This window comes from Harmonia axyridis, chromosome 5 (genome assembly GCF_914767665.1).
Source record: "Harmonia axyridis chromosome 5, icHarAxyr1.1, whole genome shotgun sequence".
Lineage (NCBI taxonomy): Eukaryota > Metazoa > Arthropoda > Insecta > Coleoptera > Coccinellidae > Harmonia > Harmonia axyridis.
Window position 1 is genome coordinate 23,529,395 of NC_059505.1, and position 18,217 is coordinate 23,547,611.

At 34.8% G+C, this 18,217-nt stretch overlaps 1 protein-coding gene and 1 non-coding gene across 6 annotated transcripts in view; both read right to left on the reverse strand.

Annotated features, from left to right (window-relative positions):
* LOC123681187 (CUGBP Elav-like family member 1) overlaps window positions 1–18,217 on the reverse strand; it is a 518,049-nt gene that overhangs the window by 312,853 nt on the left and 186,979 nt on the right. The window lies entirely within an intron of this gene.
* Window positions 14,481–14,554, reverse strand: Trnat-ugu. The gene has a single exon. It is a non-coding gene; the product is annotated as a tRNA-Thr (tRNA).

Here is an 18,217-nt window from a genome sequence, read left to right on the forward strand (position 1 = left end):
TAGCAAAGAAACTGTGACTTTACATTATGCGCCCCCTCCGCTTTCTTACGATCATTTGAATGTGTTTCTTCTGATGCTTCTGATAATTTGACTCTTCGAAAAGAAGTGGATACTTAGGACCTAATCTTTTAAAATATATTCTTCCTCCGAGCTCTTCGGTTAAATTGAAAATATTTCATTGCTCATAATTGAAATTGCTGTAGGTTCGAGGTGCCGACATGTTTTCCTTCGCAGAAGGGAGGGTTCTGTTTGTATGCTCACTTCAGAATACTAGCGAAAGTATGTTATTGGTTTGCTTTTAATAAGGATGAAAGTCTATATAGAGAAAAGAGTAATGTTTACTCTGCACACAGCCCTAGAATATAACATCTCCCGCCTGGGACGAAAATGGATCGGATCGTGGCAAATCCATACAACCGATACGGGAAAATTGAAAGTTTGACACAATATTTGTATCTCCTTCGCCCACTGGTAGCTCGATCTAAAATGGATATCAGGGGAGTGAGAAAATGGAACTTCCGGGAAAATTGAGTTCGATGTTATGACACTATCAGCATGAAATGGGTTTTCAGATAGAAGGTAAATTCTGCGGCAATTCAACTGAAGGTAGAAGAAAGTATCTATTTTGTAGTCGGGTTTTTCGGTTCGGACATTCTCAATTTGGTTTCTTATTATCTTTGAGTGAATACTCCCAAAAGTAAATTTTGAATGTTTTAAGACCCTATTTATTTAATAACAACGGATTAGGAAAATCCAGTGTGACTAAATTTGGTTTTCAAGTTAATGAAAAATTTAATGAGAGATCTTGAAAAAACCCAAGTTTATTAGTTGTCAGACCTTGAAAATTTGATTATATGGTCTCTTTAAAAATCCACTAGGATCCAAGCAAATTTTCGATTTTATGATATCATTTTCACTATGATTTACAATATAAGTAATATAAAACATTTCAAATTTGAAAATTGAGTACATACAAAATCTTTCCACCGAAGATTTCTAGGTTAAAAATTGTCTGTTTAATACTATTGAATTCAGATGTTGACATAATGATAAAAATTGATTTGCATTCAGTAGATTTATAGCATATATATAATTCATCTTTTTTATGTTTCTCGCACGGTATCAGAACTATTTCAAGTCCGAAATCGTCGATTTTGGGATTTCGATCGTATGCTAGTACGTAATATTATATTTTGAGGAATATTAACTATAACAGCTTCTTAGACTTTTCATCATTCCTGTTCTATACTGTTATTACCGAGTTTATTACTTTTATAACACATTAAGATTGTGTTAGGTTGATGATACAATTCTATTTTGTTTCCAATATAGATATTGTTAGTACCAAAAACGAAGAAAATAATTGGTTATCTCCGAGTAATTCTGAAAATCTGCCGCTACCCAAAAGTTTGATTCCATAGGAAACTACAACCTTCAGGTAAATGAAAACGTTCCAAGGCTGGATACACACAACTTGCTTGACGAATTTGTGGCAGAGTTAAACACAAATAGTACATTTAGGTAATTCAAGTTCATTTGCTACGAATTTACCAGAGTCGGAGTTGCATCGAATACTGTTCCAATGCTGGAAGACTATTTTCACGTTTCGTCATCAGACACAGATTCATTTCATGATGACGATGACGATCTCAATGATACAGATTTTGAAGTTTTTGTTGGCGATAATTACAGTAGTAACAAAAGTGATTTATTTATTAATTTATTCAATATATATATATATATATATATATATATATATATATATATACAAAATGTGATAATTTCCTAAAGTAATTAATAAACAATGGTTTAAGGGGTGTTGGAAAACTTCAATTGTTACTAACTTCTTTATTTCATCAGTCGACGTTTCGATCCTTGGTTGGGATCTTCTTCAGGACTTCTATAAAACAAACAACATACAAATATAACAAACATTGCAGAAAAGACAACATGTTAAAACGCACCGAAATGCGAAGAGTTACCAGATCTTAAGTTGCACTGAATCTTATACAGATTTGGAGGAAAAATTATTAATTAACTTGAACACAAAATAGTCTCTAATACAATAACGTCTCTTTTTTATATCACACACTTCCTTATTCTCTTGAAAACTTATTTTTGAAATTCTTTCTTCATCCATCTGACAACTGCGTAAAAAACCGAAAGGGGTTAGGTCGGGTTCATAGAACATCATAGATCTTCAACTGACATTGGAGAACATAGAACTTGAGATCAACAACTCACTCTCACTAAGTTGGTTTGAATGTATCAGATATGAATAAATGTTGCTAATGTTCTCTATATCCTTTCTGTAGTTCATGGAATTTTCATGTCGCTTAATGTGAATCATCTCCAGGAAACATCTTTTTCTCATATTCTCCTCGCACTCCAAGACTGTCACCGAATCATAGTCCATTCGATGGTCAACTGATCTTACATGTTCTGCCAGTGCACATATTTTTCTAGGATTCTTAATGTCGCTGATATGTTGAGTTATTCTTCTTTTAAGTTGTTGGGATGTTTGTCCGATATACACCTCATCACAATTTTGACAGGGTATTCTGTATACAACACAGCTTTTCTTATCAGTTTCTATCCTATCTTTCAAATTACTATAAAGTCTCTTTAATTTGAATTCAGTTCTAGGTATCACTTTGATGTTATCAGTTTTTAATAAGTTTATTAAGGATTTTGTCATTACATTAATCAGTGGAATGGAAGTAAATATAATTCTCTGATCTAAATTGGTGGATGCGATTTCGTCATTATTCTGTGGCTGTCCAGAATTCGATGAACTGTGTATCAATTTCTTTAAAAGGTTCTTGGGGTAACCATTCTCAAGCATCAACTGATATAATAGTTTCATATTCTTCTCCTTCAGAGTGGGGTGAGATATTCTTTGTATACGATTCTTCAATCCTGTAACCATATTGATTTTTTGTCTCTGAGGGTGGTTGGAAAAATAATGCAAGTATCTACCTGAGCTAGAGGGCTTTCTATACCAATCAAGAATCAGTGTATTGTCAGGTCTTCTAATGACTAGGGTATCTAGGAAAGGCACACTATTGTTATTTTCTAATTCTATGGTAAATTTTATAGACTCACTCTGTCTGTTGAACCTTTCAAGAGTGTAAGATGTCTTATCACTGGGAACTGCACAAATGATGTCATCTACATATTTTTTAATAAAAGGCATCTCAAAGGGGATATCTGTTAGGATGCCATCTAGGAGGAAATCCATCACTACCTCTGCAATGGAAGGGCTGAATTTAGACCCCATTGGGGAACCTAGTATTTGGTTGTAGAAATTACCTTGGAAGATGAAATAGTTGGAGTTGAAAAGAAATCTGATGATGTTGATGAAGTCTTCCTTAGGTATTGTGGTGTGGCTACTGATTGATTCCCATCTGTGTTGAATTGCAGACAGAGCTAATTCTAATGAAATATTGGTAAAGAGGGATACTACATCAAGGCTGATGAGGACATAATCTTCTGGCAATTGGAATTCACTAATGACGGTGGAAAAAGAGAAAGAATCTTCTACGTAATATCTGCCTCTAGAAACACTTAAATAACTTGAAATTATTTCAGATATATAGCCTGATATCTTAGATGTTGGTGTATTCAAAGAGGAGATGATGGGTCTGAGGGAGAGAACAGGTTTATGGACTTTAGGTAGTCCACAAAATCTTGCAGGAATGGAGTTATAACTGTACAAGGATTTTCCTTGCATTTGGGAAATATGACCACTTGTTACCAATTTTTTAAACTACTATACAAACTAAAGGTAACACATTGATTAAAAAATTGGTAACAAGTGGTCATATTTCCCAAATGCAAGGAAAATCCTTGTACAGTTATAACTCCATTCCTGCAAGATTTTGTGGACTACCTAAAGTCCATAAACCTGTTCTCTCCCTCAGACCCATCATCTCCTCTTTGAATACACCAACATCTAAGATATCAGGCTATATATCTGAAATAATTTCAAGTTATTTAAGTGTTTCTAGAGGCAGATATTACGTAGAAGATTCTTTCTCTTTTTCCACCGTCATTAGTGAATTCCAATTGCCAGAAGATTATGTCCTCATCAGCCTTGATGTAGTATCCCTCTTTACCAATATTTCATTAGAATTAGCTCTGTCTGCAATTCAACACAGATGGGAATCAATCAGTAGCCACACCACAATACCTAAGGAAGACTTCATCAACATCATCAGATTTCTTTTCAACTCCAACTATTTCATCTTCCAAGGTAATTTCTACAACCAAATACTAGGTTCCCCAATGGGGTCTAAATTCAGCCCTTCCATTGCAGAGGTAGTGATGGATTTCCTCCTAGATGGCATCCTAACAGATATCCCCTTTGAGATGCCTTTTATTAAAAAATATGTAGATGACATCATTTGTGCAGTTCCCAGTGATAAGACATCTTACACTCTTGAAAGGTTCAACAGACAGAGTGAGTCTATAAAATTTACCATAGAATTAGAAAATAACAATAGTGTGCCTTTCCTAGATACCCTAGTCATTAGAAGACCTGACAATACACTGATTCTTGATTGGTATAGAAAGCCCTCTAGCTCAGGTAGATACTTGCATTATTTTTCCAACCACCCTCAGAGACAAAAAATCAATATGGTTACAGGATTGAAGAATCGTATACAAAGAATATCTCACCCCACTCTGAAGGAGAAGAATATGAAACTATTATATCAGTTGATGCTTGAGAATGGTTACCCCAAGAACCTTTTAAAGAAATTGATACACAGTTCATCGAATTCTGGACAGCCACAGAATAATGACGAAATCGCATCCACCAATTTAGATCAGAGAATTATATTTACTTCCATTCCACTGATTAATGTAATGACAAAATCCTTAATAAACTTATTAAAAACTGATAACATCAAAGTGATACCTAGAACTGAATTCAAATTAAAGAGACTTTATAGTAATTTGAAAGATAGGATAGAAACTGATAAGAAAAGCTGTGTTGTATACAGAATACCCTGTCAAAATTGTGATGAGGTGTATATCGGACAAACATCCCAACAACTTAAAAGAAGAATAACTCAACATATCAGCGACATTAAGAATCCTAGAAAAATATGTGCACTGGCAGAACATGTAAGATCAGTTGACCATCGAATGGACTATGATTCGGTGACAGTCTTGGAGTGCGAGGAGAATATGAGAAAAAGATGTTTCCTGGAGATGATTCACATTAAGCGACATGAAAATTCCATGAACTACAGAAAGGATATAGAGAACATTAGCAACATTTATTCATATCTGATACATTCAAACCAACTTAGTGAGAGTGAGTTGTTGATCTCAAGTTCTATGTTCTCCAATGTCAGTTGAAGATCTATGATGTTCTATGAACCCGACCTAACCCCTTTCGGTTTTTTACGCAGTTGTCAGATGGATGAAGAAAGAATTTCAAAAATAAGTTTTCAAGAGAATAAGGAAGTGTGTGATATAAAAAAGAGACGTTATTGTATTAGAGACTATTTTGTGTTCAAGTTAATTAATAATTTTTCCTCCAAATCTGTATAAGATTCAGTGCAACTTAAGATCTGGTAACTCTTCGCATTTCGGTGCGTTTTAACATGTTGTCTTTTCTGCAATGTTTGTTATATTTGTATGTTGTTTGTTTTATAGAAGTCCTGAAGAAGATCCCAACCAAGGATCGAAACGTCGACTGATGAAATAAAGAAGTTAGTAACAATTGAAGTTTTCCAACACCCCTTAAACCATTGTTTATTTGTTTATATATATATATATATATATATATATATATATATATATATATATATATATACAATGTTCTACAGGTTCAAACCCAACTACAGGACAAGGAGCAAAGGAAAAATAATTTATACACATATATTACAGATTCTGAGGAAATAAACGGTAACAAAAAATGCTCAGCTGGTCAAAATAATAAGATTTGATATTTGAAATGGAACAATTAAAAATATCCAAGTTAGAACAGTGATACAGGCGTCACATAATTTATGAAGAAGAGAATACTTCAATATATTCGTATAATAGTAATTTACGTAACAAGTCCGGAAATAGGGTTTTTTTAGACGAATAGACAAAATTCCAGGACGAGCGTAAGCGAGTCCTGGAAGTCTGTGAGTCCAAAAAAACCATTTTCGGGCGTGTTGCGTACAATATTTTTTCGGCAACCATGTAAAATAACACTATCGCTGCTGCTTTTCATATTTTATTGCGATTGCGATCAAAAAACATGCAAATTTTTGACAACTAATTTCATATGAACTGTCAGTCGTTTTCTCGGTTGCTATGTATTCTATGATTCTTTTCCGGCCTAGTCCGGGAAGTACGTACTTTCCAGACTAGGCCGGGAAATGCTACTTTCTCAGAAAAAAAGCGTCCGGGAAGTGAGCACTTCCCGGACGGTCGCCGAAAAAATGTATTTCTAACTCTAGAGCTGGTTTTGGAATAGCAAAATTTAGTTTTTCGAGAATGCAAAAGTCTGAATGATACCGTTTATTAGTTTGTGAGTAAATACAATTGAATGACAATCTCTACATTTCAAACTATTCATGCAGTGTCTGCTCAAAAGCAGGTTCTGTGGAAAACCGATAGGCTGGTAAACATCATCTGCTCTTTATGAAAAAAGTTTAAAACAACGCCGCTGCACAGACTCAACTCTCTTAATATGGAACTGGTAGCAGGAAGACCATATTAAAAACGTGTATTCTAATTTTGATCTGACATATGCATAATAAAGGGTTTTTAATGTGACTCTGTCAGAGAAATCGCGAGAAATTAGCCCTTACATCCCATCCGCAGCAGAAAAATTAGCATCAATGTGTGGCACAAACGAAAGTCTCGAATCAAATTTTACTCTCAAATCAGTTAACACCGATGGACGCTGGAGAACTTTGATCTCTATTGTGTAATCAAAAAGAATAGTATTTCTCTAATTCTGTGGTTATTCCGTTCATTCTTCCACATCTTGTAACAGAAACGCACAGTTTTCATGGTTATATTTTATTATTCTATGTTGGTACTCCGAACTTTCCGCCACGGCTTTATCTGTCAATTCATCAATTTGCCTTGAAGAAATCAGTTCTGCCAACCAACATTTTTCAATGCAAAAATCACTAAATTATATTTATGGAAATATTTCATTAATTTCAATGAAAATGCAATGAATTAGAGAAAATAATGTATAATACTCGTACAGAAGGCTCATTCTACCCCTCGTTCATTCCAAAACTCGCCACTTCGTGGCTCGTTTTTGAATTTTGAACTCGTGGAAGAATATCAATGCCGTCTGCACTTGTATTATAAATAACTATTTTATATTTCGTAAATGACATAACATTACACTTCTCAGCGTTCAAAATCAAACCGTTTCTCCTACAGCACTCTTCAACACGTTGCAAATTAAAGGCGAGCCGCAAGCAATCCAATACATTGCTTACCTTCAGGTATATTTTGAAATCATCAGCATATAACAAACAGTCGACATCAACTACCTCCGCCAAATTATTAATAAATATTATAAAGAGGAGTGGCCAAGGTTACTTCCTTGAGGGACTCCGGAAGTACTAGAGAATACTGTAGACCTGACCCCCTTGAACTCGGCATTTTGCCATCTATTGGATAAGTAAAACCATTTTTGTCAAATTTTGAGTTTTCATTCACGATCATAATAAAAGCTGAAATATAAAGCATGAATGTTCATTCGAAGCTCTCAATTTGTTTACTCTTGGAGAAAGGAGTGTTATTTTGGAAAATATTTTCAAGAGTAAACATATTGAGAGCTTCGAATGAAAATTTATGCTTATTATTTTTAAGCTTTTAATATGATCGTAAATGAAAAATTCAAAATTTGATAATCAAATATTTATAGAACCAGACAACATGGATTTATTTTCCGAATATTAAATCTGAATTTTCTCGAGTTGATTTTGAATGGAATTGATTGAATTAAATAAAGAACTACCACTTTATATACATCTTCGGATTCAGAATCGATTGGACATTCAGAAAATATGGGGAAATATTATGAAGTGTATTTTGCAAGGAAAAATTTTCTGTTTTCTTGAAAACCGGAATTTCGAATGAAAAAACCAATCGATGAGAAATTGTCCCTAGACCTTCTTATTTTGAAAACCAGTCAAATTTGCAAAAAAAAAATTTTCGGAAAAGTTGTTTTTCCTCAATAACTTTCCATGCCTTTGTTCCATAATTTTTCCGCTAACATATTTGGATAGCCTGTAAAAAATACTATAATATTGATGGGTCACTTTTCAATATCACTCAAAGTATAATCCAGTGACCCGCTTATGTGAAATACCCTATATATAGAATAGTTAAGAGCTGTCCTAATTCCTCCTTTTTCCTAAAGCGTCTTTCGACTTTATTCATAGTCGACAATCATTAAATACGTTCATTTGAGAGAACTAATTCATATCGCCAAATCAAAAATATATCTAAATAAAGATTTGAAGTGAAAGAACGTCTTAAAAATAACATTTCTGGACATAGAATAATTCTGATCTGATGGGACGGTATATTCAATTGATTTTTCCTTTTCACTTCGATGTCAACTTGAAATGTTATAATAGGTAGATTCAAGGCATTATATTAGTGTGGTAGGCTATGTAGAAACTTGAAATAAGTATGAAAGTTTAAAATTATGAAAGTATGTCTTCAAGTGCGGTTAATGTTATTTGCAAACAATTGAAGAACACTAAATGCAAGTAGGTATAAGGTATATAATCACTTATGGTTTAAATGCGTATAAATTCAATGAGACAAGGAATTTCTAAATTAAAAATTGTAGTAAAACAGTAATCACTCGGAACAGATGAAAACTAAATACTCCAGAAGAAAACAAATAGAACAATCACCAAATTTATACCAAAAAAATAAATTAAATCAGAGTCGATTCCATTAATGAAGGATTACTTCCAGATATACTCTCAATCTTCATATATATTTAGATAAATTACTGATAATTTTATATTTTTTTTAATTTTGAATAGGTAATAAAGAAATTAGAAAAAATTTACACAATATCCGTTGATATCCGTGCAAAATTTGTTCTTTATTTAATTTTACTCAAAGAAATACATAAAAGACCGATAAATGATAATTTATAATAATTTCAATGCACTATTTATTGTTTATTCTATTAACAAGATTTCATGGATATTCTTATATTTCCCTTTAAGTCGTTATTCACATATAAAATGGACCATTTTGATAAAGTACTTTAATTATATGTATATTTTTGCCTAACAAAACATTTAAAGAGTTTAAAGAGTTAAAAAATACTGAAACAGTACGTATTTCTGCTACACACTAGAAAAGTTAGCTTCTACCTATCCCAGGCTGTAAACTATGATAAAAATAGACTCTTTCCAATTTCTCGTATTTAATAAACCTCAACATAATAAATTAAACTCAATGATCTTCCAAAATAGATTTCATCACAAAACTATAAAGCTTAAATCGCTTCCTCGCCCTGTCGGAACTTCATTAGTAGTTTTCTATAGCAGACGTAGGAACCGCATCGTTTGAAATGTCAACGTCGATCAAGTATCCCACAAATAAAAGCTCTAATTCCCTTTGCCGTCGCATCGTACGACACATCAGGATTTTGGAACGTTTTTATATTAGGAAGGTGAAATCCGCTTATTTAAACGTCTGCTGCTTGCCGTGCCAAAATCGAGCTTTTCCACGAAGGGCGGTTGCTAGAGCTGTTTTTCGGATCGGGTTCGCTCTGGCGATAAATACGATTACTTCACGAACAAGGCTGTGGCAGAATTTGAAGATGTCTTCGGGAGATTGTAGGAAATGTTATAATGAAGTGTGCTCGGAACGAGCTGAACTAGCGCTACAGTCTGCAGCGATTGCTGAAAATAATGAGCTTTTCAATCAATCGCCTGTAGAGAGTTTCGATAGTAATGATGGTGGTCTTAGAATAAGGGCCTGGAGTATTAACCAGTTAAGAAGTAGATAGTAACTAGGACAATGATTATTTCGGAACATTTACATACCAGGTGTCCCAAGTTATCCTACACAGACAATATCTAGCTTATTTAATAAGATATTAGAAAAATGAATATGATGTATAGAAAAAGTTCTTACATTTGACAGCCTTGTGGTAGCTATACCCCTAACTTTTTATTTCCAAATAAGATAAGATAAGATAATTTTATTGTGCTATTTACGAACAATTTGCAAGTTTGTTTACACTCGTCAAAATAATATTAATATAAATTTCCTATACAAATAAAACAATGAGAAATATAGAATTAAAAGCTCATAAAATGGACTGAACAAAAATATAAATATTGTACAAAAATATATAAGAATATAACATATAGCTACATATATAAAGTATATATATACACACATACATATACAGGGTGATTCACCGGGATGGCCTAATAGACGTTTATGGAAAACTAATCATAATTTTGAGCTGAACATTTGCATATTAGGGTTTGAGACGATGATCTTTCTCCCTAGAATATTTTCAGATCTCTACAACTTCCAGTTATACCAGAAACAGACTACTACTTCCTTATTTCAAATGGCACACCCAGTATATTATTGCATCATTAGATAGTTTTTTTATGGCAATTTTGGCAATATGCCATACCTTGGGTAAAAATTCAACATTTCATGAGTTATTGGGATTCTTATGAAAAAAAAGGTGGCGATGAGGACTCACATTTTTTTGAATATTTCAGTAGAAAAAGCTTTTTTCGAAATTTTTTTTTTTTTCGATTCCGCAAATACGTAGTATTATAAGACTGTTTTCGGCTTGGACCAAAAATGTACAGGGTGTTTATAAGAGGATCATGAACTTGGACAACTCAAATTCATCAAAACTCAAGATTTTCAAATTAGAACCTATATTTTTTATTATTTCAGTCGATACTACGTACAAAAATAGTGGGGGTTACTAAACAAACCCTATACCTGAAATGATTACTTCAAGAGTTATCGGGGAAGAACTTCAAATGAGGAAAAACCGCTTTTTATAACTGTGTTAATAACTGTCTGTTACTTCCGGAAAACACAGAAAGAAACTGAAATTCGATGTTTGGATAACTAAATTTTACATTTCATGAATTTTGATTAATTTTTCGTTGGGATTGTTGAGAAATCCATAAATCAATACAATTTTCCATTACGAATAATTCATTACAATTCTTGATCTGTCAAATTTAGTTATGAAAACATCGAATTTCAGTTTCTTTCTGTGTTTTTCGGAAATCGCAGACTACTCCACACAGTTATAAATAGCGGTTTTTCCTCATTTAAAGTTCTTCCTCGATAACTCTTAAGTATTCATTTTAGGTATAGGGTTTGTTTAGTAACCCCCACTATTCTTGTACGTAGTATCGACTGAAATAATAAAAAATATAGGTTCTAATTTGAAAATCTTGAGTTTTGATGAATTTGAGTTGTCCAAGTTCATGATCCTCTTATAAACACCCTGTACATGTTTGGCCCCAATCGCAAACAGTCTTATAATACTACGTATTTGCGAAATCGAAAAAGAAAAAAAATTTTTTGGAAAAAGCTCTTTCTGCGGTAATATTAAAAAAATTTGAGTTCTCATCGCCATCATTTTTTTCAGAAGATCCCAATAACTCATGAACCGTTGAGTTATTCCCAAGATATGGCACATTGCCAAAATTGCCATCATAAAAGCTATCTAATGATGCAACAATATACTGTTTGTGCCATTTGAAATAAGGAAGTGGTAGTCTGTTTCCGGTATAACCGGAAGTTGTAAAGATCTGAAAAAATTTCAAGGAGAAAGATCATTGTCTCAAACCCCGATATGCGAATTTTCAGCTCAAAATTGTGATTAGTTTTCCATAAACGTCTAATAGGCCATCCCGGTGAATCACCCTGTATAGTCCGGGAGCCAGGTGCAAATTTGGTTGATTATTTCTTCTCGAGAGATACTTGGTGAGATGCATCAGATAATATTAATAAAATGCCTCGTGAACGTCAGCTACGACTCGGCTGGGGGGGAGAGCGGCGGCAGTCCCCCAAACACGAAGAAAAAAAAAATATTCATTGAAAATATAATTTTTTTTCATGTTTGAGGCACCAGTTGACGTATAATACACTATGTTATAGCCAGCTGTTTGTATTTTTTCGTCTAGATATTGGGTAAGCTACAATTTGACAAATTTTCAGTTGGGAGGAAATGACTGAATAAATTTTTTTTCTCGTGTTTGGGGGGCTGCCGCCGCTCTCCCCCCAGCCGAGTCGTAGCTGACGTTCGCGAGGCTTTTTATCACTATTATCTGATGCATTCTACTAATCACCTTTGGAGAGGAACTTGGTCATGTATATCTGTTACTGGCTCCCGTACTAATATCACAGTGACGGTGTAGCGCCCGACTCTAGGAATTCATCAAATGAGTAAAATGCTTCATTCTCTAAATATCGCCGCACCGTTTCCTTGAAGTGTTTCAAGGGCAAACATCGCAGATCCTGAGGAATTTTATTGAAACATTTACATGACAACACGATATAACCCTTCCTCGACTTCTCCAGTCTTACATGGTGCGCACGCACGTCATCTTTATATCTAGTGTTATGACCATGAGTGTCGCCATTTTTAGTCAAGACATAATACCTCCGATCGGCATACATGACACACTCATAAATTAAGATCGATGGAAAAGTCAATATCCTCAATCTTTTAAACTCCCTCCTACAAACATCCCTATAGCTCAGACCAGCCACAATGCGTAGAGCTCTCCTCTGTAAACGGAAGATCCTTCCACGACCCGAACAATTACCCCAGACAATGACACAATATCGCAAATGCGATTCTATCAAAGAGTGATAAGCAACTTTGAGTATTCTACCTGAGACATCACCTGACAAACTTCTCAAGACAAAGATATTTCTTACAAGCTTGCCTGCCACAATGTCCACATGATAATCCCAAACGAGACGTGGCATCCCCTGAATATTGTGAGTGAAAATTGCTTGTCATTCTATAATATTTGGAATGCAACGATAGCACATACTTGGTATTTTTTTAATTAATAACAACAAAAACATTAACATTTTGTGAAGTATGAATTGCAACCAAAATGCCTACTATGCAATTCGATATGACGGCATGTATAGTTTTTATTCGAGGTTGTTACGTATCAGCTTGAAGGTGGAAGGGATGACATAAAAAAGGTGAGGGGGATGACATAAAATACACTATTCGGTAAACTGGAAGAGGAATGGATCATTAGTACTAGGAACTAACATCACAACTTGTATCCACAAGAATTCAAAAAACCGTAGAGTGATTTATATTCTAAAAAGTTCTCAGAGAAGATTTGATCTTATATGCTAAGTGGTAAGAGAAGATTTTAAGGCACTTTAGAGAGGTCTTCATATAAGTTTCTACATTTTTGTTCATTAAGTGAGCATGAAAAGAAAATGTGTTGTAAGTCTCCCCTTTCTCCACACTGACAAAGGTGGTCCCGAATTTTGGCTTGGTGGGCCGGTGTGCTAATTCTAATTGTGTTCATTTCGACCAAGATTGTTCCGAAATGGAATTATATTGGAAATCATATAGGGCTAAATCCATTTATTTTTTCTTACTTCGCACTGGTTAGGCCTTCCTTTCCTCGAAAACGGAGATTCGAACAGCCGTTATTCGGATAAGGCGCTCGTTCTAGCGATAAATATCATATTTTTTCTTCGCAGGGCCGGAATGGTAGATTTAGAGGATGGTCCGGATAAAGTATATGAGGGTTTATCTGGTATCTCTGTTTTTACGTTCCAGTGCACGACGAATACGTGGAGCGATGTTAGAGTGCCAGCTGAGACGGGGGATTTTCCGTGAGCAATATGACGCGGCCGGATTTTACTCGGCTTTATGGATGGATTACAAATTTCCATATACCAGAATTGTGGTTTCCTGTAATTGACGGAGTTGGATTTGCTACAAAGTATGATTTTGTATATGCAACTTGTTGCATCGTTGTTTTTATCATTAGATTTTATCAAAAATAATTTTTTTCTGGCTGTTTGCGTGCGTTTCTTAGAAATATAACTTTTAGCCCAGTGTCAGGAAATTGTCATTTCACTTCGTATTTTCATAATGTTTTTTCGATGGAATAAAATAAATATAACACAATGGTAGATGATTCCCCAATATAAGGGACCTGTAGCGATCCTGGTACACCAGTAGGATTCGAAAAATCATCACTCGGAAAGTCAGTCCTGCTTGATGAAACCCTCCCTTCTTCGCAGAAAATTTAGTATCATTCACTCGAATATTGAAGGGATTGTGAGAAAAATATATATTTTTTTTGTTTCGATGATGTCATATATAATTTATTACTCCTTTCCGGTTCTTTTCTTCTTTGTTTACAGATTTGATTATAAGAAAATAATATCATTGCTTGCAGACAATTTTTCAATTCTGTTGAAAGTAACTTCTCGAACGGGATTCGAACCCGCAACCTCCGAATCACAAGTCCAGCGCGCTAACCAACTGAGCTACCGAGAAAGTTGAAAGTTCCTCGGAGGCGGTGAGAGTCCATTTGATGTTTTTCAATTTGTTCGTATTTTCAAAGTGCGGTGATATTTCTACAAAATAGTCTCTTATAAGCGCTATAAGTGACATTTCTCGAAAAAATGACGTCTGCGTTGTCAAATAGGAGAACAAATGCCTACTCATAATAATAATAATATTTATTGAGTCATCAATAAGAAAATACGTAATTACATGGCACGTCAGAAATAAAATTATGTACGATCACAACACTGAAATATATCAAAATATAATTAAATATCACAAACACTCATAGAAGAAATTTGAAAGTCTATAATAAGTTACTGGAACTAAAGAACTCATCAATTGTGTAGAAGGGATTCTTCACCAGGAAATTCTTCATTTCACGGGTAAATCTTTCTGGTGTTAATATTTTCAGAGTATCAGGAATTTTGTTGTGAAACTTTAGGCACCAATAGTTTACCGAGAATTGGGTTGTTTTAAGGCGATGGTATTCTATAACAAGGCCGATTCTTCTTCTTGTGTAGTAGCCATGACAGTCACTGTTTCTCAGAAAGTGGTGTTTATTGAATTGGACGTACTTGAGGCAGGCAAGTATGTAAACAGATGTCACGGTGAGTATTCCCTTCCTTTTAAAATACTCACGACAACTGGTTGTTCTTGATAATCCATTTAAAATTCTCACAGCCTCCAAATGATACAATAGGGTGAAAATTTGCGCAGTAAGTAGATTTAAAAGTGTCTATTGAGCTAATTGCCATCATGCGTCGCATGCTATATAGAGCTGTTGATAGCTTGTTCGCTTAAGATGAAATATGACAATTCCAACTCTCATATCATTTTCGAAGGTAATCCCCAAAAGAATCAAAGTTTTATTTGCAGAATTATTGAGTTCAAATTTCAAAATCTGCGTTTTACTGATATTCAGTTTCAGTCCGTTGGCTTTGAACCAGAACTCTGCTGACTTCAGGGATGCCGCCGAAGAATTCTCTAATGTTTCATGAGATGATGTTAAGTTAAGAATATTGGTATCGTCGGCATACAAATGAGTAGAATGACAAAAGATATTTTAAGGCAAGTCATTTACATATATGATGAACATTATTGGCCCAAGAATAGAACCTTGTGGCGCTCCTTAATTTATTTCTTTCATGGTGAACATTTTATTTTTCCAAACGACAACTTTCTTTCTTTCATTTAGATATGATTCGAAGATTTGGAAATCGATTGTAGAAAAAGCCGGATTTCAAGCAGAAAAACAGCTGTGTGCATTAGTGAAGAATGAAATGTTTCAATAGAATTCTCGTAGACGACTCTTGAGGTTTTCATGCTTCATTTGTTCTCAAATTATTCAGACCCTGTCCTGTTCATATTTCAATAACAGCCACGCGAACGACTGCTATTTCCAGCCAAAAAAGCGAAACGTACTGACCCGCCACAAAACGTATTGCACGCGAACGTACGGGAATCGTAGATCGCAGATAAAACTCCGGCAGTTGTATATCGTAAATACTGTATAATTATAATTTACGGGATGGCCACACATAGTTGAATTAATTATTTTCCAACGTGGCGGCGCGACCGTGAATGGGTGGACAGATCTCCCTTGTAATAATCTGTTTTGTGCTCACGTTAGCGATTAATGTCCTGTGTGTGTTAAGACTAGTTTGAGCGCGGTCATAATACTCGTAATGTATCAAATGCCCCTACGGAACGGACGTTTATGAACATTTCCACGGATGGACTGTTTACGATCAAGTGGTTTCTGATAGGAAGACGGCTGAACTGGAGTATTTTCCAACAAGCGGCTTAGAAATTCCCTTGGACATCCAGTATTGAATCCAAGGGCTTTCTCGGAAGGCTATGCTTTCACCGTGAAAAGAAAAAGACTATCTGCTAGAATTGAAACGAAAATTTGACTATCCCCCTAATATGCAATTCCCCCCCTGGAGTCAACACTGCATACATCGCAAATTCTTTTCAATATTATTACATGTTGTGCAATAAATAGTCTCTTATTCGTAGCAGTTCTTTCAAGTTGGCAACAACTCAAAAGTTTAGTTGTTTTTTTGCCCTTTGAACTCATCGATGATGTCTCTTACAGGGGCGGATCCAGGCGATGTTTGAGGATGGGGGGGCATAGAAAGTCACGGCTCATATAGGTCAGCAAAAAAGCGGAAATTTTTGTTGGTACCTACTGGGTCAAATGTTTTTCTCATAGAAAGATGGGTATTTGTGAATCATATCATATTCAGTTTCCAAAATTTTTGGAGAACTAAAACAAGTTCAAAAAATTTCACTCATTTCTTAAATATATGTAAATTTATTCCATAAGAAAACTCAGGCGCATGAAAGTATAAGGAGTAGTGAAAAGAAATCCATTATTTTAGCATGAAGAACAAGGCTTCAATTACCATAGTTAGAATGATCCAATTCAGACCAAATATGTGCTGTTTCGTTCGATAACTACTGTTCCAAGTTAACAGTTGCGCCTTAGGGGAACAGCTCTTCGTAGATAATTCCCTGCCAATCTCACTTAACACACGGCACAATCTTCCTGGTCGTTTCTGATGGCTCACCTCGTTTCGACCACGACCGTTTTTGCTTGACGTTGTCGTAATTTATCCACTTTTCATCATCATTTACCAAGCGTTTCGAAAATAGGGCGATTTTGTTGCGATTCTGCAGTTATTCGGTCTATGATTTTATCGATATTTACGACAATTGGCCATCCAGTGCTTTTTTGACATCGAAACTACCGTAACGAAATCGACGAAACGCAAATTGCACATGATTGGCTATTACAGTACCAGGTCCATAAACACTATTTACATTATCAGCCGCCTGGCTTGTATTTTTGCCTCTATCTAAGAAGAACTATAAAATATATAGCGTTTATTTTGCTAGTGTCCATCTTTGTGGCGCGCTCAAACTTAACTATGTCAACTTACTACAAAACTTTCAGAATTTTTTTGTTATGCGAAATCTCATTTTTTTAACGCCATATAGTGGAACCCGATCGAACTTGTACAACGCGAGATACAGATTACTAAAGCCATCTATTGGAAAATCAATGTATTACTTTTTACCACACCTATTAAATGAAAACATATGACAACTTAATAACAAATTCTAGTCTACTATTTTCTTGACTAGCATATCTTTGGACAATATTTTCAACATTCAGACTGCTGCAAATGGTCCTGTGTATATGCATTAATGCCAATCCATTCAACCATTCTGAATCATATCCAATCTTTCACCCTTCTGAGTGCCCACCCATTTTTTTTGATAATTCACGATACATTTTTATATTTATAAGGTCCGCGAGGGGTGGCACCTATGACCATGGGAAGAGGAATTGATCATTCGAAAAATATGCTCCACTGCTTCATCTGGGAATAAATAGTATATAGTGCAACAAGTGGTGAAAGTCCAACTTTTCTCGCGAGTGAGGCACGAGCCTGAAAGGCGAGTGCCGCAAACACACGCAAACTCAACATGTTGCACACTATACTTTTCCTACAACTGCACAAATTTCAATATTTCAAGTAATGTAGTCGATTCAAATCAAAATTGCCTTCGTTGTGCTAATTTATTGCGTTTCCATAGTTTTCCATACTTAAAAGATCTCATTGGTCTACCAACCGAGGTGTG